Source organism: Rhineura floridana, chromosome 4 (genome assembly GCF_030035675.1).
Source record: "Rhineura floridana isolate rRhiFlo1 chromosome 4, rRhiFlo1.hap2, whole genome shotgun sequence".
Lineage (NCBI taxonomy): Eukaryota > Metazoa > Chordata > Lepidosauria > Squamata > Rhineuridae > Rhineura > Rhineura floridana.
The window spans coordinates 177280110-177306463 of record NC_084483.1 but is presented as its reverse complement, the minus strand read 5'-3'; positions in this window follow the sequence as shown (position 1 = coordinate 177306463).

Here is a 26354-nt window from a genome sequence, read left to right as displayed (position 1 = left end):
GCATGGGGATTTCTGTGACCTTGGCTGACTGGCTGCAAGGATTGTTTTATTTTGGTTTTTAGTTAGGAATCCTGACTGGTTGTGGGATGCTGAGTTTTCTGTCTTACTCATAGGAATCTTGTTGTGGTTGGTATGCTATTGCATGTAGGAAATCATCACTGTTTTTTGTTTTTCTTTTCCTATTTGCATTTCATTTACCTTTAACCTCACTCTCTTACATCCATAGAAGCAACCACAATGGTTTCATGCACTTAACTCAACCCCCTTAAACCCACTGATGATGCACCTTATTGGTTACATGATGGTTTGTTTCTTGCCCAATAGTGGTAAAAGAGAATTGACATACTGGAAAGTGTGGCTTCAACTGCTGTTGTTCCCAAGCTACTGCCTGTGAAGGTAGACCAAACCATGTGTGTTTTCTCTCTGTCAGTTATTATTCGCTTTGGCTGTCAAAGTGAGTCTTTAGCAGCCCACAGGGTAGACAGAAAAGGGTAGAGAATCTTCTTACTCTTAGTCCTTTCTCAGAGTTCTTTCTGAAGTGAAGGGTCAAATCCGTAAAGAAATTTGGAGCAGCCATGTTAAAAGGTAGGGGCAGGAAGGTAGGCATTTCAGGCAGGAAGTTGCCAACCCTGCTTGGATATGGATGTCTTTGCAGAGGATCCCTAGTCAAACTTTACCAACAGCACAATCCAAAATCTACTCAGAAGTAAGTCCTGTTGAGTTCTATGGGACTTAGTCCCTTAGTAAGTGTGTTTAGAATTGCAGCCTTCAGGGACATCCATCTTTACTCCTGAGTGCTCCTATCTAACATCTCCACAACACTAGGCTCCTTTCTTCCTACAGTGACCTTCTGGTGACTGGCCTGGCCTGAAGGCACTTAAACCCTTCTTGCCAAAATCAAGTAGGCTAGATTAAATGTTCCCTACCCAGGCTCCATCTTTTAGCTAAGATGTCTAGCTTAATTTCCAGTCAGATATTTTTTTTAATTGTACGCTCCAAGCAACTGTGATTGATGCTTAATGTATCATGCTTAATGACATCACTCGGGCCTGCCCCATGACATCACTTGGGTCAGCCCCTAAAATCTCAGGTTTTGGGATGCTTCTGACCTGGCAACCCTAGCCTCTACAATACTGGTGCCACACAAACCTTTCTCAATTCAGGCACTACCTACCATTATTGTGGAAAGAAAACCCCACACTCACTCTCCAGAAACAGCGACATGTGACCAAAGGTGCAGGCTATCGGCTACAAATTAACTCATTAAAATGTTGAATCAAACAGCAACTGTACCACTATAAATGATCCCAAAAGGCCCAAAGAAGAGGTTGGCCACCTACTAATTAAGATAACACCAACCCCCCCTTCCGCCTCAGTTCCCAAAGGTTTCGCCATCATGCACTCACTACCACTCTTTGGGACATCGTTGGTTAATCACCCGCCCCAAAATGAATCACTGGATAAAATTTGCCAGAAAATTTTGGACTGATTCTAATTAGCAGGGCAGCACAGAACCTTTTTCAGTATGTAACATTCCTGTAAATTCAGCCACCATCCCTTTTTGAAAAACACTGTTCTCCTGTGTGATGGCCACCCATAGGGTACTTTCTCCAGATCCAGTCCTAAACATACAGTGAAATCATATACATGTCTACTCAAGAGTAAACTACGCTGAATTCAATAGAGCTTACTCCCAGGAAAGTAGGTATCAGATTGTAGCCTTATGATGTGTAGCCTTACAATTTGTGCCTGAGTTGACAAATTTTGTAGAAAGTCCCAGGATTCGCAGATTCTACACACCATACTTGGCACATTTGGGCAGAGGCATGCCTTGCCACACACACAGTGGGTTTCATTCATTGCATCCACCACAGCAGTAAATCCAGCCAGCATATGAATGCATCTTTTTATTCCAGACTTGGTGCTGAATGTGCCAACTGTCTTTTTAAACAATCTGCAAAGCATGTCATCACTGAATGAAATTTGCCACCAGTGCAAATTCAAACTTCCCATCATTTAGATGGGATTCAAATCTAGAGTTCTGTCATTGAGGTGTTTTATGGTGCTCAGCTCAAGCTGTGTGTTTCAGATCTAGGTCCAAACCTGCTGGAAGCACAAAGCATGTTGTGTGATATCATAGTTTGTGATGGGATCTTTCTTCTTCCAGTGTAATCCTTCCTCTCTTGTGTCTGTCAACACCAAGCAGTGCAACCTGTGCAGGGCTCATGCCTGTCTTCAAGTCTATTGTTTATTTTGAGTGTTTCGAGGTTTGCTTCCCACATCTCCTTTCCATTAAATTTCAGTTGGCCACATCATGTAGCATGTAATACTGTAGGCTAATAGTGGGCAATTACTTTTCGTGACAGTCTGAAAAATCATGGCAACAGTGGAAACGGGGTCTGGAGCCTGAAGTAACCACTGCACTTTACACCAGGGGTGGGAAACCTTTTTCAGCCCAAGGGCTGGATTTCTTCTGAGCAACTTTCCAAGGGCCACATGCCAGTGGTTGACAGGGCCAGAGGCTAAAGTGGGCAGAGCAACTAATCTAAATTTTAACTTTACAGGATCAAGTTTCTACACACACACACACACACACATCTCTTTGTTCTCCACCAAGTCATGCAAGGGTCATCAGTGTTCAAGGACACATTCCAATGTTCAAGAACATATTTCAGCCAGACAAAAACATTTAAGGTATGAAGCAGGGCCAGTTAGGGATGTGGCCACATAGAGAGATGTTTCAAAGGCCATATAGAGAGACCCAGAGGGCCAGATTTGGTTCACCACCCCCACTTTACACCAAGGACATGACCATGCTTAGTATATGAACTGAAGCTCCAAAGAGAATTTCCCCAACCATTGGTTATCCCAACAAAGTGGAGGACTCTAATATATTAGTGGTCTTTTGGAAATTTTGGAGAGCATTTCCAATCTAGCACACTGAAGATTGGATCAGATGCTATGCCTGGAATGTTCATACAATACTGTCCACATCCACATATGTTAAGGCATCATGGAAGTTATACACCAGTTTGAAAAAGAAAAACGTAGAACATAAGAAATGTAACAGCTCTCATTGAGTTCAGTGTGTATAGGATTGCAGCCTAAACACTTAAAGAGGCAAAACCAACAGAGTCCTGTGGCATCAGAAATGCTAACAAATGTATTGTGGCATAAGCTTTCAAAGACAAAAGTGTACTTCATCAAAAGAATGAATTGGATGGTGAAGTTGATGGATATACATTTGGACTGGTTGGAAGGGCCTATAAGGCCATTGAGTCCAACCCCCTGCTCAATGCAGGAATCTAACTTAAAGCATACTTAACAGGTGGTTGTCCAGCTGCCTCTTGAATGCCTCCAGTGCTGGAGAGCCCACCACCTCCCTAGGTAATTGGTTCCATTGTTGTACTGTTTGTACTGCAAGGTAAGATTATTAAAAGATGAACAAATTCATTTTGTTTCTTTTTAAAAAATAATACTATAAGACTGGGGCTTCACATTTCCACATTCATTTGCAAGTAAAAAGAAACTCCTTGAAAATTCATCAGCATTTTAGTGCAAATTTCTTCATATACACATTTTTGTATGTAATTTTGCCTAATTATACACATTTTTGCAAATCAATCTCCCCTACTATAATGCATTTTTGTATGTTATTTTCACTAACATATGCATTTTATGCACATTCTACCCTAATATATGAAGTTTTGTTTTATACACGTTACCTGGCTGGGAAACTGCACTGCAAAATTCAGAAAGGTTCTAATTTCAAAAGGTGGCTGTATTTCAATTTGAGCATTGTTTTGGAAAGCTCAGATTAGGTAAGTTTGCCTTTAAATGCAAACTGAATAGAAGCCCTAGCCTAGGCCCACAAACCCAAAGCTAGCAGGCTGGCATTATTGTTGCAGAAGCACAATTGTTAAAAGCATAACTTTTAAAATGTCCATAATACCATGGAATTATGTTCTTGCATGTATCCCCTAAGGCAGGTGTGGGGAATGTTTCGGCCTCCACATGTTTCTGAACTACAACTCCTATCATCCCTGGCAAATGACCATGCTTGCTGGGTTGATGGGAGTTGTCATTCAGCAACATCTGGAGGGCTGAAGGATTCCCCACACATGGCCAGAGGTAATCTAGACCAGCCTTTCCCAATGTTTGGATCCCCAGATGTTGCTGGACTACAGTTCCCATAAATCCTGACCATTGGCCAAGCTAGCTGGGGCTGATGGAAGTTGTAATCCAGAAACATCTGGGGACCAAAGTTTGGGAGAGGCTGATCCAGACCACCTAATGCCCATTTGCAGTCATCATATCCAACTACCCTCCCCAACGTTTAGCGCAAAAATATTACACTGGGGTGACATTACACCACTTCACTTGAAGACCAGGGTGTTATTTAGTAACACTGCTTGAATGGGCTGATTGAAGAAACCAACTTGGAAGATGCAGTCATCTTTTAAAAACCAACCAAGCGATCTATAGCATATTATTGGAAGAAACTAAATTTTTCCAAATAATTTTATAGAATCTGGGACACAGCTATTATGTCAAAACTAGTGTATTATATAGGAACTTGTGAGGTCATATAATGCAAAACACAGTTATCCAGACGTTTGTGCATATCTGATTTTCTCCTTCATCTGATGCAATTGTTTTCCGCATCTTGTTTTGTATGTTTGGATCTAAAAAAAAATGCTTGCATATCTCACACAAATATTTTAATGAAATAAGTTTGGCGAAATATTCTTTTTTCTTTTCCAGAAAACAAGCAAATGTAAAGAGTGTGCATTTTTATCAATTGTGAACAAGATTCTTTTGTTTCTACGGGCTGCTTCTTATGATTGGGCACAATAAAAGAAGAGACACAATAAATTATAACACAGTTATTTCCCAGAGCTAAGCAAAGCATTTGCAGCAAGAGGATAGTTAGGGTGTGCTGTTGATGGAACAAGCCTGCTTTCCTTTGAGGTCGAGGAGGAATGCATGGTGCTGGCACTAAGCAGAATGAAGTGTGGAAAGTTTAACCCTTTCCATAGTCTCTTGCCATTCAGATGTTTGTATTTAACATGAACAAATTTATGACCTGATGAGGATTCCTTTGAGTGCAGGCATACTCCAGCTTTTTGCTGAGTCCTAGTTTTGAAAGGAACAAGGGTGCATGCTGTGGAAAACATCCTGTTTCATTTTCCTGAGGAGTAGCCATGTTAGTTGGTTGCTGCAAAAACAGAAGAGTTTCCTGGCACCTTAAAAGAGTCTTCCCCAAACCTCTGCACTGCAGATGTCTTGGGCTACAGATCCCATCACCCCAGCCAATGGTCAGAGACGATGGAGGTTGTAGTGAAAAACATCTGAAGTTCACCAGGTTGGGGAAGACTGCCTTAGAGACTAAGAATGATATCCAACACATTCCACAAGCAAACATCTCTTCGTGCATTAGCACTTACCCTTCCTCTCCATCCCTGCACCTCTCCGCACCCCCAAAAACTGCTATGGAGGGCTCCCCAGCCCCCAAGAACAGATTATGGGAGCACACGGGTGGAGAGGAAGGGTAATTCTATTGTGTATACCCCAAAGACGGTGGCAACCAACGAGACCTAGTGATTAAATTTGATAGATTTCATGTAAAGGAAGAGGTTTGTAAGGCCCTTCGCAATCTTCAAGTGCTGAAATATAGCAATAATGAAATCCTAGTGTTCCAAGATGTGTGTGCTGAAATGTTTAAACAAAGGGGGGGCGGTCTGCATTCGATTACTGAAGCCCTGCAACAAGCTGGGTGTTGATATTGGTGGGGGTTTCCATTCAAATTGGTAGTGCATGATGTCAGACCACCACCTGGCCAACCACCTCTCTCTCTCTGGTCCCAGTGTGGGCGCCACTACCTGACGCAGTGTAACACAATGCTGCCCTGATACTTTGCCTTAGTCTCCTCCTTTAGCAGACTGCTATTAAGTGTCTAGGTACACTTTCAGGCCACAACCCCTCTGTAACCTCGGTCTTTAAAGTCTACAGCCCTGGGTTGACTTGGAAACCTGCTGCTGTTACACTAATCATTCACCGCTGCCACCATAGATTCTGTTTCCTCTCTGATATTTGCTCTGCCCACTCTTCCCCACTGTATGTATCCAGCCAAGGATCAGGCATGTTGTTAAACCAAAGAGATTTATTGAATAACACAGGGAATAAAAAAGATTAAATTCAATTATCATGCATGTGGTTACATATAAATGTTCTGCAACTTCCTAGTTACTTTTACTTTGTATACATTAGCCTTAAAACCTGCCTCACTACCCACCTAAAAACACATCCACCCTCTTCAACTGCCTCTCTTCAACTCCCTGTTCAACTGACTATAAGACCAACTGTCCCCCCACCTGTCTCTCTTCCGTCTCTCAACTGTCTCTCGCATATATACATTCAGCCGCCCAGATGCTCAGCCAATCACAACACAGCATTCCTCAACATTCCATCACATGTACTCCCCCCTCCCAACTCACTCTACTTACCATATTTAACCTACAAAACCAACACCATAAATATTGTACAACTTATAGGGGCATCACACTTGACAATGGCAACTCCGCTACTACAATGGGTGAAGCAAAAGTTATGCTAGCAGATTTAGGAGGGAGGGTGAAACTTATCCCAAAGATGAAGGAAGACTGGGTTGGATTACAAAGACAAAGAAGAAGCAGGGGGAAACCAGGCAACACCTGCCGGTGATCCTTCAGTCAGAGCGTCCAGAAGGATCTATACTTCAGCACCAGAATCTGACTGGCGATTGTCTGAATCTCAGTACTACTCTACTATACTCCTCCCCATGCAGTTTCAATACAAATTCATCAACAGTTTACTCATGTGAAGATCTCAAGACCTGTCGGATAAGGGAGGCTAAGTGGAGTTCCCTTTCCATGCGGTTTTACTCAGCAAGCTCCCCCTACTCTCCTTTCACTTGAGTGTGCCAATGTTCTGTGGTTGTTATTCCTTTTACTTATTTGTTTTTGTTTCTTGGGAGGGCAATATTTATATCATTCATTGTTTTTTGTAGACATTAAAGGAGATGATGATCTTGAACCTTGAACCAGACTATGAATACAATTTAAATTATTTATTAAACATTAGAGGGCTGGGTACTCATCAAAAGAGATCCTGTAAGTAAGTAAGTAAGTAAAATTTTATTTTTGTGTCGCCTATCTGGCTGAAGCCACTCTAGGCGACATACACATAGAAATTCAATAAAATACAATATAATACAATATAAATACAGAGTAAAATACAATGCAGACAACAATAACCATTCTAAATAGCAGCAGTATAGAACAATATAGGGCAATCAATAATAATTTTAAAATCATGAAAAAAATTAGCCCACCCCGGAGATCCCAAAGGCCTGTCCAAAGAGCCAGGTTTTTAAGGCTCGGCAGAATGTATCCAGGGAAGGGGCATGGCAAAGATCAAACGGGAGGGAGTTCCAGAGAGTGGGGGCCGCCACTGAGAATGCCCTCTCTCTAGTCCCCACCAACCTAGCTGTTTTCGTTGGTGGGACTGAGAGAAGGCCCTGCATGGCTGATCTAGTCGGGCGGCTTAATTGGTGGTACTGGAGGTGTGTGACGCCATTCCCTGGCTCTCCTTGTCAGGTTCCTACCTGCGCGTGGCTACTGCCTGTCACTAGGCACCACCAGGGACTCCACCAGTCCGGACTGTCCTTTTTCATTGTTTCTCTCCCCGCTCTAGCACAGATCTCAACAGATCCCCCTGCAAGGCAACTACCAGTCACGTCCTAATACTAGTATTCCCAGAGACTCTGAATACTGGTATTGTTATTCTCTTCACCGCTGCCACCATTTGTTACAGTTCCCCTTCAGCCTTGGTCATTACCTTACCCTCCCTTCTGCTCTGTGAAACCCCAGCCAAGGATCAGGCCTTTGGTAAACCAAATTAAGTATTTATTAAAGATAACAAAGCTAACAAGATTAACAAGATTTCTTCTTAAGGCACATAAGCATATGGTTTTACTCAATACTAATCTGAACTCCACCCCCCTCCTTCTCCACTCTCTCCTGGCAAACCACTCTCTCAAACCCACCAAATAACCCACTCTTTCTCTTCTCCCCCCAGATTCCACTCTCACTCTTCCTTTTATACGTTCAGCCATTTTAAACACTCAGCCAATCATCTAGCATTCTACTGCCCATTCACTCCCCCTCCTCTTTCACTCCACTTACCATGTATCTTCTAAACAACCAACACTTACCATATATACATTAATATAGGAACATCACATTTCCCCCCCCCTTAAACAACGGCAGAGTATTATTCCTGTTCCAGGATTTATACGTCGCGTTAACAATATAAACAAGTCTCTATGGGGAAAATGTCTTTTTTTGTCTCTCCGTCTGGTCACGTCACTGCAGTCCCAGCCACTTGCCTGGAAAGTCCATCGGCCAGTACATTGTCCTTGCCTTTGATGAACTGGAAGTCCACTTGATAGTCCTGTAGGGCCCAGGACCACCTCTGCAGCATAGTGTTATGGTTTTTCATAGTCTGCAACCATAACAAGGCCCGATGATCCGTAGTCACTGTGAATCTTCGTCCCCACACGTATGGGCGCAATTTGTTCAGTCTCCACACGACCGCTAGGCACTCCTTCTGGACCGACGAATAGTTTTTCTCCCTCGGCGTCAGCTTGCGACTCAGGTACGCCACTGGATGTCTGGTGCCTTCTCTCTCCTGTAGCAAGACGACTCCCAGCGCCAGGTCCGACGCATCTGTAGCCACGATGAATGGTTTCTCATAGTCTGGTGCTATTAATATGGGTCCTTGGCACAAGGCTTGCTTCAGTAGATCAAAAGCCTTCTGACATTCATCCATCCATACCACACGCTCAGAACACTTCTTCTTTGTTAATTCATGCAAGGGGATAGGCCACAATTGCACTGCCTCTACCTTGCTCCATAAGGGGGTGATTTTCCCACTCCCCACCCCATGTCCTACACAGATTACTTCACTCACAACTTTCCCATTCACACGGTACGGAACAGATCTGATTGGGGCATGATCTCCAGTATCAATGGAATGTATAACTATACTGGTTCGGTCAGGTTTGTTGCTAAAGAGATTCCTATAGGTTTTCAAAACTCTCAGAATCTCTTCTTTTACTTCCTCCTTCACCTCCTCTGACCATTCCACTTGATCTACCCCTCCTTTGTCTTTGCTTTCCTGTACCAGATCCAGAAGTTCAGGCCCACTTCTCTCAGGGAATAAAGTAACTTGCAACACCTGTACATCCCTGGTATGGTAAGGCTTCAACATATTTACATGAATCACTTTGCTTTTGTTTAATTGGTCTGTGGTGATTACATACGTCACTGTGTCAAGCCTTTCTCTGATGGTATATGGTCCTTCCCAGTTAGCCTGTAATTTGTCATGTTTCCTGGGTATGAACGCCATAACCATATCTCCCACATCATACACACGTTCCCTGGCTGTTCTGTCATACCAGTAACGTTGCTTCTCCTGTGCTTGACTCAAATTCTTTTTCACCACCTCCATCATTGATGTTAATTTATTGCGGAATTCCACTACAAAATCTACTACAGATGTTTTGTACTCTCCCAGGGTTCCTTCCCATGAATTTTTTTAATAGTTCCAAAGGTCCCCTCACTTTTCTAGTGAACATGAGTTCAAAGGGTGAGAAGCCTGTTGACTCTTGAGGGACTTCTCTGTATGCAAATAAGAAGCATCCCAAACGTTCATCCCAGTCTTGTGGGTGATCTTGAACATAGCTTCTTATCATGCCCTTCAAAACGCCATTGAATCTCTCTGTTAACCCATTAGTGGCGGGATGGTAAGTAGTGGTCTTTAGATGTTTTAGACCACAACATTTCCACATACATTGCATCACTTCTCCCATGAATACACTGCCTTGATCCGTCAGCACTTCATGAGGGAAACCCAGCCTCATAAAGATTTTTAATAAAGCCTCTGCCACTACAGGGGCTTCTACAGATCTCAGTGCTTCTGCGTCTGGGTACCTGGTGGCAAAATCCACCACCACCACTAGATATTTCTTGCCATGCCTTGTGGGTTTGGAAAAAGGGCCCACCAAATCTATTCCCACTCTATAAAAGGGTTGTCCAATTATAGGAAGGGGCTTTAAGGGTGCCTTAGTCTTTACTCCACTTTTTCCCACCTTTTGGCATATTCCACAAGATAGACAATGTTGTTTTACATCTTTGGAGATGTTTGGCCGATAATAGTGTGCTGCCAATCTCCTCTTGGTCTTTTTTATTCCCAGATGTCCTGCACATGGGACATCGTGGGCTACCTCTAGCAATCTGGTTCTATATTTGTTAGGTACTATCAATTGCTTCACTGGTTCACATTCATCCTTTCTCTCAGCAGGCATCCACAGTCTATATAAAATCCCATTTTCACACACAACTTGATTCCTCAGTTTGTCAGTGAAAGGAATCTGTTGGGTCAGGGCTTGTTCCTTTATTTGATTCAAACTGGTATCTTTATGCAGCTCTTCCCTGAATTGCTCTGCTTCTTCCCCAGAGACCACTTGATACAGTTTGTCTCCTTCAGCAGGCCTGCTAGTGGTTGCTATGGTGACCTGAGGCCGGTTAACAGATTCCACCCTGTTTGTTTCAGCCCCCCTTAATATGGCTTCTTTTTCTCTGCCAATTTGCTGTCTGGTCACTACATAGATCTTTCCTTGGGCTCCCATTACATCTCTTCCCAGTATTACTGTTCTTGTTGCTGGGCATTAATGCCTACTTTATATCGGCCCTCTCGGCCTCTCCAAGTCATTTCCACCAGGGCCACAGGCAAACTTTCTGGTTGACCCCTCACTCCTTGGATAGTCACAGTTTCCTGAGGTAATATTACCTCAGATTTTATTAAATCTGGCCTCAGTAATGTCTGAGCGGCACCAGTATCAAGCAATGCCCAATAATTTGCCCCTTGTACACTCACTTCCTCTCTCAGACTTGAATCAAGGTCTGTTACTTCTGTCCAGTTTATCTGGCAGAACTGAACCTTTTTCACTGTTTCTAAAGCCTTGGGCTCTGTTTTCACTGCCCTTGTCTGAGCAGGATTACTAATGGGGTTGGCAACCTCACATTGAAAACGTAGGTGCCCCGGTGTACCACATTTGTAGCATAATTTCTCCTCACTTTTAGGGTACACAGATCCACTCTGGGGTGTCCTGTGCCCTTCAGATTTTACTGGAGGATTCACTCGCTGTGGTACCACATCCCTTCTGCCAGCATTATATGGTCTGGGTTTAAAATCTCTTGATGTTTTCCCCACCCAGCCAGTTCTGTTGGAGGCGAAGTGATCCGCCATCTCTGCGGCCTCCTGCACCGATGTAGGGGAACGGTCTTTGACCAGGAGCCTTATTTCTGGTGGTAACTGATGGTATAATTGATCCAATATCATGAGGTTTTTCACCTCCTCCACAGACTGAGCTTTTGCACTTGTAAGCCATTTCCCAAATATGTCCATCAGTTTTGCCCCCAGCTCCACGAAAGACCTCCCTGTCTGTATCTGGCAGTTTCTGAAAAGCTTTCTAAAATGATCAGGCCCCAGTCTGAATCTTTTAAACACTGCTTCTTTGAATTCAGCATAGGTGATGGGCCTGTCTGAGGGGAAATATTGGTATACCTCAGCCAATTCGCCTTTAATCAGGTTTGATAAATACTGCATGTATTTATCTTCAGGTAGCCCCCACAACTGAGATGCTTTTTCAAAGGTGCTGAGGTAAATTTGAGGATCTTGACCAGGTTCATAGACAGCAAAGACCTTTGGAGTGATTTTTATTTTTGCTCCATCTCTGTCCTTTCTTGTTTCATCAGAATGAAACTTCTCTCTTTCAAATTTTAACTTTTCTACTTGTAATTCGGCATCCACTGCTCGTTGCTTCTCCCTCTCCTCAAACCCCAATCTCATTCTCTCAATTTCCAACTCCCTCTGTTTTTCCTTCTCTGCACCTTCCATCCTCAATCTCTCAGCTTCCAACTCCCTCTGCTTGTCTTTTTCCTCAGCCTCCCTTCTTAACTTCTCTCTCAAGTACTCTATATAAGTGGGATTGCTTAAATATCCTTCTGGGGTCTCTTCTCTGACAGGTTGTTTTTGCTGGGCAGTTGCAAATCCTATAAGTGCTACCCTCAATTCATCTACCCCTTTACCCTCGTGAGGTAAATTGAATGTTATGCACTTCTCCACCAGCTCCTCTCTTTTCATTTTTATATATTCAGCCATGGTGTTTGAGTTCACTCACTCTTTGCCACACACTCTTTGCCAGTCACTCTCACAAGTAATCTTGTTTTGTTATTTCTGTTTGCCACACCACTGTTAGGGATTCTCTAGTATTCGTACCACCGCTACAGCCAACACCTGTGACGTAGTCTCCTTTGTTCGTATCCCACCGCTACTGCCACCACATGTGACGCCCTTCCCTGGCTCTCCCTGTCAGGTTCCTACCTGCGCGTGGCTACTGCCTGTCACTAGGCACCACCAGGGACTCCACCAGTCCGGACTGTCCTTTTTTATTGTTTCTCTCCCTGCTCTAGCACAGATCTCAACAGATCCCCCTGCAAGGCAACTACCAGTCACGTCCTAATACTAGTATTCCCAGAGACTCTGAATACTGGTATTGTTATTCTCTTCACCGCTGCCACCATTTGTTACAGTTTCCCTTCAGCCTTGGTCATTACCTTACCCTCCCTTCTGCTCTGTGAAACCCCAGCCAAGGATCAGGCCTTTGGTAAACCAAATTAAGTATTTATTAAAGATAACAAAGCTAACAAGATTAACAAGATTTCTCCTTAAGGCACATAAGCATATGGTTTTACTCAATACTAATCCAAACTCCACCCCCCTCCTTCTCCACTCTCTCCTGGCAAACCACTCTCTCAAACCCACCAAACAACCCACTCTTTCTCTTCTCCCCCCAGATTCCACTCTCACTCTTCCTTTTATACGTTCAGCCATTTTAAACACTCAGCCAATCATCTAGCATTCTACTGCCCATTCACTCCCCCTCCTCTTTCACTCCACTTACCATGTATCTTCTAAACAACCAACACTTACCATATATACATTAATATAGGAACATCACAAGGTGCTTCTTCAGGTAGACTGGGCCGAGACCATATAGGGTCCTGTATTGCAATGTTATTAAAAGCGGAAGCCCCAAACATTATTTTCCTACAGAAAATACCATTCTTTTGGCCCCTCTAAAGCTCGGGGTGTCTCTATTTTGATTGCTAAAAATTGTCCAGTAATTATTGAAGATATACTAGCAGCCACTACAGGGTGAGATATATATATGCTAAAGGCTACTTGAAAATACATCTATCACTCTTGGTTCATTATATTGTCCCAATACAGGCCAAGACTCCTTTTTGAAAAAAGCTCTGGAGGTTTTGGATAACTTTGGTCAGGGTATATTCATCTTAGGCGGAGAAAAAAAAGAAAGAACAGATTTTGATATAGTTGCAAATCGAGTCAAGGATAGCACTGGTCAATGCAAACATACTAGATCCTCCTCCTTACCCATCCACAATATTTTGTCACATTTTTCTCTAACAGACATATGGCATTATAAGTGCCCTGGAGAAAATAATTATTCTTTCTATTCATCCCGCCATAAAACTTATTCATATTTAGATTACATGTTAATTACACAGGGGGCAGAGAGTCAGATCATTGAGTTGGATATTGGAATAATGACTGCTTCTGATCATGCACCTGTAACTGCAACGCTGTAGCTGGGAAAAGCAGATGACCCGTATCATCCCATCCATCTGCTCCTGCATAAAGACATTTCTGATAGACTAAAAGAGGAAATTGGTCATTATTTTAAAGAAAACTTGGGTCCTGCGGTACCACCAAAGGTTGTATGGGATGCTTTTAAGCCTGTGCTCAGAGGACACTGCATGAAAAAAGCATCCAGGGTTAAACGTGCCAAGAATTCTGCTAAAATGTTGCTCTCTGCTAAAATATTGGAATTAGAGAAAAAACATAAGCTGTATGGTGGGCGAAGAAATTTAAGATGCTTGGACCAAACATGGAGTGTACTAGCATCTCTGGACATTGACCTTATAAAAACAAACATGGTCTACTTAAATTGTACTTATAAATTTGGTAACAAGCCATCTTGCTTACTAGCAAGGGCTTTACACAAGAAATCTGAACAAGATAAGATTTCTTTCATTATGAACGCTGATGGTATAGCATGTTACAGTGCCAGAGATGTTAATAATGCATTTATGAAATATTATTCTCAATTGTATGTGACTGACTCCCCCTCCTGACACTCTGTCCAAAACCTTTTAAGCATGGCAGGTCTCAAACCACTTTCCAATATTCACTTAGACCTCTTTGATGCTCCTATAAGGGGGAAGGAAGTACATGAGATTATTTAAAAAATTGAAAATGGAGGAAGCACCAGGTCCAGAAAGTTTTGGAAGTGACTTTTACAAGTGTTTTTCTGATGTACTGTTCCCCCAGCTAACTGACCTATTTAATCGCAGAATGGAGGGGGAGGGTTACCCTGATCCTTGGAAGGAGTCACATTGGTCTTAGAGGAGAGCATTGATATAGTGAGCATAACGGAGACCTGGTGGAATGGAGAAAAACAGTGGGATACGGTTATCCCTGGATATAAACTATATCGGAAGGACAGGGAAGGACGTATTGGTGGCGGAGTCGCTCTATACGTGAAAGAAGGCATTGAATCCAGCAAGCTCGAAACCCCAAAAGAGGCAGACTCCTCCACAGAATCGTTGTGGGTGGTGATACCGTGCCCCAGGAGGGACTTAATACTGGGAACGATCTATTGTCCCCCTGATCAAAATGCTCAGGGAGACCTTGAGATGAGATATGAAATTGAGGAAGCATCCAAACTAGGAAATGTGGTAGTAATGGGTGACTTCAACTACCCGGACATAGACTGGCCGCATATGTGTTCCAGTCATGACAAAGAAGCAAAATTTCTAGATATTCTAAATGACTACTCCCTAGACCAGTTGGTCATGGAACCGACCAGAGGGACGGCAACCCTGGACTTAATCCTCAGTGGGGACCGGGACCTGGTGCGAGATGTAAGTGTTGTTGAACCAATTGGAAGCAGTGACCACAGTGCTATTAAATTAAACATGTAACTGGCCAATTGCCAAGAAAATCCAACACGGTCACATTTGACTTCAAAAGAGGAAACTTCACAAAAATGAGGGGATTGGTAAAAAGAAAGCTGAAAAACAAAGTCCAGAGGGTCACATCACTCAAAAATGCTTGGAAGTTGTTTAAAAACACTATATTAGAAGCTCAACTGGAGTGCATACCACAGATCAGAATAGGTACCGCTAGGACCAACAAGATGCCAGCATGGTTAATGAGCAAAGTCAAGGAAGCTCTTAGAGGCAAAAAGTCTTCCTTCAGAAAATGGAAGTCTTGTCCGAATGAAGAAAATAAAAAAGAACACAAACTCTGGCAAAAGAAATGCAAGAAGACAATAAGGGATGCTAAAAAAGAATTTGAGGAGCACATTGCTAAGAACATAAAAACCAACAACAAAACATTCTATAAATACATTCAAAGCAGGAGACCATCTAGGGAGGCGATTGGACCCTTGGATGATAAGGGAGTCAAAGGTGTACTAAAGAATGATAAGGAGATTGCAGAGAAGCTAAATGAATTCTTTGCATCTGTCTTCACAGTGGAAGATATAGGGCAGATCCCTGAACCTGAACTAACATTTGCAGGAAGGGATTCTGAGGAACTGAGACAAATAGTGGTAACGAGAGAGGAAGTTCTAGGCTTAATGGACAATATAAAAACTGCCAAATCACCGGGCCCGGATGGCATCCACCCGAGAGTTCTCAAAGAACTCAAATGTGAAATTGTTGATCTGCTAACTAAAATATGTAACTTGTCCCTCGGGTCCTCCTCCGTGCCTGAGGACTGGAAAGTGGCAAATGTAATGCCAATCTTCAAAAAGGGATCCAGAGGGGATCCCGGAAATTACAGGCCAGTTAGCTTAACTTCTGTCCCTGGAAAACTGGTAGAAAGTATTATTAAAGCTAGATTAACTAAGCACATAGAAGAAGAACAAGCATGGCTTCTGCAAGGGAAAGTCCTGTCTCAGTAACCTATTAGAATTCTTTGAGAGTGTCAACAAGCATATAGATAGAGGTGATCCAGTGGACATAGTGTACTTAGACTTTCAAAAAGCGTTTGACAAGGTACCTCACCAAAGGCTTCTGAGGAAGCTTAGCAGTCATGGAATAAGAGGAGAGGTCCTCTTGTGGATATTGGTTAAGAAGCAGAAAGCAGAGAGTAGGAATAAACGGACAGTTCTCCCAATGGAGGGCTGTAGAAAGTGGAGTCCCTCAAGGATCGGTATTGGGACCTGTACTTTTCAACTTGTTCATTAATGACCTAGAATTAGGAGTGAGCAGTGAAGTGGCCAAGTTTGCTGACGACACTAAATTGTTCAGGGTTGTTAAAACAAAAAGGGATTGTGAAGAGCTCCAAAAAGATCTCTCCAAACTGAGTGAATGGGTGGAAAAATGGCAAATGCAATTCAATATAAACAAGTGTAAAATTATGCATATTGGCGCAAAAAATCTTAATTTCACATATACGCTCATGGGGTCTGAACTGGCAGTGACCGACCAGGAGAGAGACCTCGGGGTTGTAGTGGACAGCACGATGAAAATGTCGACCCAGTGTGCGGCAGCTGTGAAAAAGGCAAATTCCATGCTAGCGATAATTAGGAAAGGTATTGAAAATAAAACAGCCAATATCATAATGCCGTTGTATAAATCTATGGTGCGGCCCCATTTGGAATACTGTGTACAGTTCTGGTCGCCTCATCTCAAAAAGGATATTCTAGAGTTGGAAAAGGTTCAGAAGAGGGCAACCAGAATGATCAAGGGGATGGAGCGACTCCCTTACGAGGAAAGGTTGCAGCATTTGGGGCTTTTTAGTTTAGAGAAAAGGTGGGTCAGAGGAGACATGATAGAAGTGTATAAAATTATGCATGGCATTGAGAAAGTGGATAGAGAAAAGTTCTTCTCCCTCTCTCATAATACTAGAACTCGTGGACATTCAAAGAAGCTGAATGTTGGAAGATTCAGGACAGACAAAAGGAAGTACTTCTTTACTCAGCACATAGTTAAACTATGGAATTTGCTCCCACAAGATGCAGTAATGGCCACCAGCTTGGACGGCTTTAAAAGAAGATTAGACAAATTCATGGAGGACAGGACTATCAATGGCTACTAGCCATGATGGCTGTGCTCTGCCACCCTAGTCAGAGGCAGCATGCTTCTGAAAACCAGTTGCCGGAAGCCTCAGGAGGGGAGAGTGTTCTTGCACTCGGGTCCTGCTTGCGGGCTTCCCCCAGGCACCTGGTTGGCCACTGTGAGAACAGGATGCTGGACTAGATGGGCCACTGGCCTGATCCAGCAGGCTCTTCTTATGTTCTTATGTTCTCATAGTAATACCTAAACCTGATGGAGACCCTGCGCAGCTGGGCTTGTATCGCCCTATCACCCTTATCAACCAAGATGCAAAACTGCTGACAGCGGTATTAGCAACGAGATTGAACAGCGTTGTAGAGAATATATCCATCTGGATCAGAAAGGATTTATGCCACATAGACAAATAGCAGACGCTATTAGAAGAGCCCTATACATAATCTCCTATAGTAATACCAGCCAGATATCAGTGTCAATGGTATCACTCAATGTTTTAAAAGCCTTTGACCGTGTGGAATGGCCTTACATCCTCCAAGTGCTGGAAGAAATGAAATTCGCTCCTCGTTTTATGAATGTCATTAGAGGCATCTACTCTGAAACGAGTGCTTGCAGGAGAAAGGGGACCACCACCGCCTAGGGAAGGAGAGCCGCTTGCTGCTGTTGCCTGCCTGCCTGCCTGCCTGCCTGCTTGCTTGCTTGCTGCTGCTCAGCTACCACCACCACCCTTTCCCTGTTGGACTTCTGCTCTGCAGGGGTCACGCTTTGCAGGACCAGGCCCCCAGGTACTCAGCCAGCTGTTGCTGATATCATCCACTTGTCCCTTCCCTGGAGGGGATTCATAAGCCAGCTGGCTGAGGTGGCTCCTGCTTTGCAGATTGCCTGGCTTTTTGTGGGTCTTGAGTCATGTGCCTGGAAGAGAGGACTCAGAGACAACTGGGGAGACTTGAGGGGACCCCAATTAGTGTAGTGATGGGTAGAGGGAGATATGACGTTGTGAGGAGGACTTGCCAGGTAAGGGGAATGTGGCCCAGGCAGTTAACAACTGTGCCTTGTTCTGGTCCTCCCCACACCCGCGGTTTTGTTGATTGTCCTATCAGCCACCTCTCAGACCTCTGGATGCTGCTCCTAAACACCAGATTGGTGCACAATAAGGTATCCCTCATTTACGATGTAATTGTGGATGAAGCAGCCAATCTGGCATGTATAACTGAGACCTGGGTGGGTGAGCAGGGAGGAGTCAGTCTCTCCCAGCTATGCCCGCCAGGGTACCTGGTTCAGTATCAGGGTCGGGGAGGGGGGTTGCTGTGGTCTATAGGAGCTCCATCTCCCTCTGCAAGCACCCTGTCCATGTGACTACTGGTCTGGAGTGTTTGTACGTTGTATTGGATCGGCAGGACAGACTGGGGATTCAGTTGGTATACCGCCCACCCCGCTGCCCAGCAGACTCCTTTGCTGAGCTGACGGAGGTGGTCTTGGGTATACTGTTGAGATTCCCCAGACTGTTGGTTCTGGGGGATGTCAACATCCATGCCAAGGCCACCTTATCTGGGGTGGATCAGGATTTCATGGTCTCTATGACAACCATGGGACTGTCCCAATATCCCATTGGCCCAACACATGTAGCAGGGCATACTCTAGACTTGGTTTTTGCAACTGGACATGGAGTTGGTGATCTGAATGTAGGGGGTCTTATATCAGTCCCTCTGTCATGGACAGATCACTGCTTACTGAAGTTTAGACTTACAGTGGCTTTTCCCTCTGCAAGGGTGGGGGACCTATTAAGTTGGTCTGCCCCCAAAGACTAATGGATCTGGATGGTTTCCAAAGGGCTCTGGGGAGTTTTCCGGCTGATAGGGCTGGTGCTCCTGTCGAAACCCTGGTTGAACTGTGGAATACAGAAATGACCCAGGTGGTTGACATGATTGCTCCTGAGTGCCCTCTCCTGTGTAGAGCTCGTACGACTGCATGGTATACCCCAGAGCTGAGAGCGATAAAACATAGGAGATGGCTTGAGTGCAGATGGAGACGAACTCGTGGTGGATGCAATTGCACATTGGTAAGTTCCTACGGTAAGCTGTATTTATGGGCAGTGAGGGCAGCAAAAAAACAATATTTTGCTGCCACTATCAAATCATCAATCTGCCGCCCAGCGGAGCTCTTCAGAATTGTCCAGGGACTATTACACGCTGGTCCCAAAGACATGGTAGATCCATCTGAGGCCTGCTGTAATGAATTTGCTAGGCACTTCCAGGATAAAATGTTTAGCATCCGCCAGGACTTAGACTCCAGTGTTATAGCAGGTGAATCAAGTGAGGTATCCAGAGCGCAGCCTTGTCTTGATTTCTTGGATGACTTTCAGCTGGTACATCTTGAGGACGTTGACAAGGTGCTTGGACAGGTTCATGCAACCACTTCTGTGCTGGATCCTTGCCCTTCTTGGTTAAGAAAAGCTAGCAGGGATGGAACAGCAGCTGGGCCAGGGAAGTGATTAATGCCTTTCTGTGAGAGGGAGTGGTCCCTGACTGCCTGAAAGAGGTGATAGTGAGATCACTCCTGAAGAGACCCTTGTGAGGCGTCCTTCCCTGGCTCTCCCTGTCAGGTTCCTACCTGCTCGTGGTTACTGCCTGTCTCTAGGCACCACCAGGGACTCCACCAGTCTGGACCGCTCTCTCTTATGATTTCTCTCCCCACTCTAGCACAGATCTCAACAGATCCCCCTGCTAGGCAACCACCAGTAACGTCCCAATACTAGTATTCCCAGAGACTCTGAATACTGGTATTGTTATTCTCTTCACCGCTGCCACCATTTGTTACAGTTCCCCTTCAGCCTTGGTCATTACCTTACCCTCCCTTCTGCTCTGTGAAACCCCAGCTAAGGATCAGGCCTTTGGTAAACCAAATTAAGTATTTATTACAGATAACAAAGCTAACAAGATTAACAAGATTTCTTCTTAAGGCACATAAGCATATGGTTTTACTCAATACTAATCCGAACTCCACCTCCCTCCTGGTAAACAACTCTCTAAACCCCACCAAGCAATCCACTCTTTCTCTTCTCCCCCAAGATTCCACAATTCACCACCTCACATTCACCCAGATTTACCTGTCATCCTTTCATTTATACTGTCAGCCATTTTAAACATTCAGCCAATCATCAAGCATTCTATTGCCTATTCACTCCCCCTCCTCTTTCACTACTTACCATATATACTCTAAACAACCAGCACTTACCATATATACACTAATATATAGGAACATCACAACCCTCCCTGGACCCAGAAAATCTTAATAATTATAGGCCAGTGGCAAATGTTTCATTCCTGGGCAAGGCCCTTAAATGAGTGGTGGCAGGCCAGCTCCAGACACTCTTGGATGAGACCGATTATCTGGATCCATTTCAGTCGGGTTTCAGGCCTGGTTTTGGCACAGAAACAGCTTTGGTCGCCCTGTATGATGACCTCTGTTGGGAAAGAGACAGGGGGAGTGTGACTCTGTTGATTCTACTTGATCTCTCTGCAGCTTTCAATATCATCGACCATGGTATCCTTCTGGGAAGACTGGCTGAGTTGGGAGTGGGAGGTACTGCATGGCAGTGGTTCCGCTCCCACTTGGTGGGTTGGCTCCAGAAGGTGGTGCTTGGGGAGCATTGCTTGGCACCCTGGACTCTCCAGTATGGGGTTCTGCAGGGGTCAGTTCTGTCCTCCATGCTGTTCAACATCTACATGAAACCGTTGGGTGCTGTCATCCGGAGCTTTGGAATGTGCTGCCATCAGTATGCTGATGACACACAGCTCTATTTCTCCTTTTCATCTTCATCAGATGAGGCTGTCAATGTGCTGAACCAGTGTCTGGCTGCGACAATGGACTGGATGAGGGGTAATAAACTGAGGCTAAATCCAGACAAAACTGAGATGCTGCTAGTGGGTGGTTCTTCTGACTGGATGGTGGATGTCCCACCTGTCCTGGATGGGTTTGCACTCCCCCTGAAGGAGCAGGTTCGTAGCTTGGGGGTTCTCCTTGAACCATCTCTGTCACTTGAGGCTCAGGTAGCCTGGGTGGCACGGAGTTGGTGGCCCAGCTACGCCCCTATCTGGACAGGGGTAACCTGGCTTCAGTTGTCCATGCTCTGGTAACCTCCAAGTTAGATTACTGCAATGTGTTCTATGTGGGGCTGCCTTTGAAGATAGTTTGGAAACTGCAGCTTGTGCAAAATGCAGCGGCCAGATTGGTAACAGGGACCAGACGGTTCAAACATATAAAACCGATTCTGGCCCACTTGCATTGGCTGCCTGTATGTTTCTGACCTCGATTCAAAGTGCTGGTTTTAACCTATAATGGCTTAGGACCACAATACCTGATCGAACACCTCTCCTGACACGAACCCACCCGTACACTACACTCAACATTAAAGGCCGTCCTCCGGGTGTCTACTCCAAAGGAAGCTCGGAGGATGGCAACAAGGGAGAGGGCTTTCTCAGTGTTGGCCCCCAAATTATGGAATGATCTCCCTGATGAGGTGTGCCTAGCAACAACACTGTTACCTTTTTGGTGCCAGGTCAAGACTTTCCTCTTCTCCCAGGCACCTTAGCATGTGTTTTTAAATGGTTTTTTAAGTGTTTTTGAATTTGTATATTTGTTTTTAATGTTTTTAATTGTTATAAACTGCCCAGAGAGCTTGAGCTATGGGTCAGTATACAAATGTAATAAAGAATAATAATAAAATGTCAATGGTGTGAGCTCTCCCTCCTTCTCTCTCCACAGAGGAACCAAGCAGGGCTGCCCCCATTACCTCTAGTGTTCGTGTTGGCGATAGAGGTGCTAGCTGAACTGATTAGACAAAATCCAGACATCTAGGGTGTGGGGGTTGGTGGGAGAGAACACACCATAGGATTATTTGCTGATGATGTACTGTTGTTTTTGAGTGATCCATTGCACTCTTTACCTATTCTGAAAGACTTGTTACAAACTTTTAAAGAAGTTTCTGGATTAGAGGTTAAGTTTCAAAAATCTAGTTTACTCTGTGTGTCCACTGCTTTGAATCTACAACAAAAGATAGTGGAGATGTCTGGCTTGACTTTTCAACCTTGGGGTAATCATTTGTAAAGATTTACTGCAATTAACAAGACACAACTTTGGTCCATTACTTAAGCAAATAAAGGATTTAAAACTATGGGCAGCAATTTATTTAACTTGGTTTGGATATATCTCAGCAGTGAAAATGAATATCCTGCCCAGGTTTCTTTATTTATTTCAAACCCTGCCCATTTGGATTGATATATCAGAGTTAGCCTGCTGGCAAAAGCTTATCAACAAATATATACACAGTAGGAAAAGGACTAGACTAGCAAACTGGGTCAGTTACAGACACCATAGCGAAGGTGGTCTGAGCATTCCTAACCTAACATTGTACTATGATGCCTGCAACCTCAAACAACTGGTTTATTTTGCCCGGAATGTTCCAAAAATTGAATGGGCAAAGATGGAAATAGGACCAACTTACTTTTAAATAGAATCATCCCCTTTGGGAAAATCCCGTATAGCTTTATACATAAATTAGGTAATCCATTTCTAAAAACTACACTGAGGATGGGGGAAATTCTTATCTCCACCGATATCCCCATTATTGCCTTTTCTGGAACATCCGCACTTTCAAGAGCCATTTAAATACATACACTTTGGTAAATGGGAGAGTGCTGGTATCTATAGATTATGTGATTTCTTTGAGAGTGAAGCCCCATCGCCCAAAGAAGAACTACTTGATAAGTTAAGCTGCATTAATACAAACTGGTTTCAGCTGCTTCAAGTTCAAACATTTACAACCTCTTTACTAAGGAACAATGGTCCCCTGCATCCCCTTACCTTTTTTGAGAGTTATTGTAAATTGACATTTGCTAACTTTAAGGATGGAATATCTCATACCTATTGGGGTCTCTTAAGTTGTTGCATGAGTGCCACTGCAAGCCTGAAGGAATTGTGGGAAACAGATTTAGGAGTTAACATTGCTGAACAATCTTGGAAAGCATTGTGGCTCAAACCCACCATCAAGATTTCTTCTGCAAAAATTAAAGAATCTGTGTATAAAGTTGTGTCTATATGGTATTTTACGCCAATGAAAATGGCAAGAATTACCCCTGGGCAATCTAACCACTGCTGGAGAGGATGCAAAGATGTAGGTACATTTTTCCATATGTGCTGGGATTGTCCAGTGGTTCAATCTTTCTGGATTAATATTTTTCAAGAAATTTCCTCTATTGTCCACCAGATTATTTCACCTAACCCCCGTGTAGCCTTATTGTCTATTTTTTTTCAGAAGATCTACAAAAATAATATAAAACTCTCATTATCTTCCTTTTGGCAGCTGCTAAAATGTAGTATAGTGGTTAAGGTGTTGGACTACGACCTGGGAGACCAGGATTCAAATCACCACACAGCCATGAAGCTCACTGGGTGACCTTGGGCCAGCCACTGCCTCTCAGCCTCAGAGGAAGGCAATAGTAAACCCCTTCTGAATACCGCTTACCATGAAACCCTATTCATAGGGTTGCCATAAGTCGGGATCGACTTGAAGGCAGTCCATTTACATTTTTTAAATGGATATTGCTCATCACCTGAACCACAGCTCTAGTTTTACCATGTATGGTTGGTGGTATAAAGTTTGGACAACTGTATTACAAGAAAAGTTAACACAATGTAGTAAATAGAGGGGTGATAAAATCAGATAATTTTGAAGCTATCTGGTAGCCTTTACTAACTTACCTAGCATCTCCAGGTTGTAATGCACATCCACCAGAAAGTCACTTACCTTTTTGGCCAGATCATCTCCCACATTATTAGGTCTGGTTACATGGTCCCTGGTGACTCTTAAATGTACTATATCCCTTTTTACCTGTATGAGTCTGTATTATATGTCTCCTAGGTGAAGTATCTATTTTTGTTTACTGACTGATATTCCCAAGGGTTTTCTTTTATTATTATATTCTATGTTGTATTTTGTTGTTATGTGCCTTCAAGTCAACTACGACTTATGGCAACCCTATGAATCAGCGACCTCCACGTTGTATTACCTTTTGGAAAATAGATATTTAATAAAACAGTTTTTTAAAACAATTCATAAAAACACAATCCATTAAAACACACAACAATCACAGATATTAAATCACAGGCTTGTATTCTAATCAAGTTGTAAAAAAGAGAAAATAAGAGACTGATTATTACTAAAAGCAGCAGAAGCCAGGTCTCTCCTTTTCCACATGCCTTCTGACAAAGATGTGTCTTTACCAACTGCCTGAGGCTATAAAAAGATGAGGCCAGATGTACCTCAGTAGGGAGAGAGTTCAATGTGTAAGGAGCCACCACTTTCCCAAGCCCTCACAACATTTACCTCATCCAACTTAAGAACCAGCAGGAGGGCCTCTTCTGCTGATCTTGAAACATAGCCAGGCCACATGGAAGAAGGTGTTTTTGCAGACACCTGGGTCCCAATCCATTTAGGGCTTGAAATGGCAGAGTAAGCACCTTGCATTGCACCCAGAAAACAACTGGTAACCAGTGTGGCTATTTGTGATAGAGGTAACATAGTCATGGCCTAGTGCCCAAGAGATTGTTATAATTATGTTAAAGCTTAGATGTATGTAAAATAATCACCATGACCATGAATATGTACCTACCAACTCAGGATGACATTTCTTCAGGAGCAGCTTCCCCAGGCTCATGATTTGTCTCTCCAACAGGGATGGCACCAGCCTGCCGCAGGCCCTTGGGCACCAGCCCACAATGGGCCCCCAACCTCTCCCCTATGTGTGTGTGCATACATGCATGCACTTAAATACACCCAACTGTGCCACCTCATGCATCAGAATGCATGCCTGCCATCACCCAAGATGGTGGCAGGGGCGTGTTGATGCCTCCCCCACCATCTTGAGTGATGGCAGGCACTGACACATGAGGTGGCATGACCAGGCATATTTAAGCACATGCTGGCTGTGCATGTGTATAAGGGTGATGTCGGCTGAGAGAGTTGAGTCCTTGGCCAGTGCTTGATCTGGCCACAAGATAAACCATGAGTGGTAAGCCAAGAACAAACGTTAGCTACAGCTTGTGGCTTATTTGGAGAGAGACTAACCATGAAACTGGGTTTGCACATAACACTCAGCAAACCCTTGGCTTAGCTGCTGGTAGTGAGGCAGTAACAGGACCGGGAGAGGAGCAAACTGGCCACAATTTTCTAAATGTGCCCCAGCACACTTGCTCATCCACACTATGCCACAGTTTGGCTTAGTGTCATGTATGAACCAGGCTAATTAGTGGGCAAGTAGGGAGGGGCAAGAGTGACAATTTGAACCAGTATTTGATTTGCTAGCTGCTGTGAGTCCTCTAGTTATTTTACATCAGCCTATACCCCCATGCTTATGAAAACAAAATAATTAAATTCAGTTAAATTCACTGAAATTTTCCTCACCCCTTAAGATGCAAGTGCAAACTCCAAAAGTCAGCCCAAACACCTTTGATGCTGGGTGAATTCATTTACCCATGAAGGCCTTTATTTTGTATTACTATGATTAATAATAGCACTGCCAACGTCACCAAGACATTTGTACCACACACTTACTTCTGGAAGGCATAGGAACATAGGAATCTGCCTTCAACCTTTGGTCCGTCTAGAACAGTATTGTCCACTGACTCTCCAGGAGTCTTTCCCCATCTGAGTTCAATGAGACTTAATCCCAAATAAATGTGTATTGGATTGTAGCCTAAACTCTGAACCCATATTAAGATGTATAGATACATTTGCTTCAAAAATGAAGTTACATTGCAAATTCTGCATTTAAAAATCATTCTAATAGAAGAAACAAATCACAACTCATTAAACCAACCAAAACCTCTTTGTGTATTGCCAATGTTCAGTCACAATAATTTGTAACAGAATAGCAGAATAAGAAAAAACTACAATTAAAGCCAGGAGATTTTTTGGAATAAGTCTGGTGCACACCAGCACACTTTAGAAACATATAAAATAATATTATGTCAGCAGAATGATTCATATTATGGAAAACTCATTGCATCCAAAAGTTGTTTGTTACA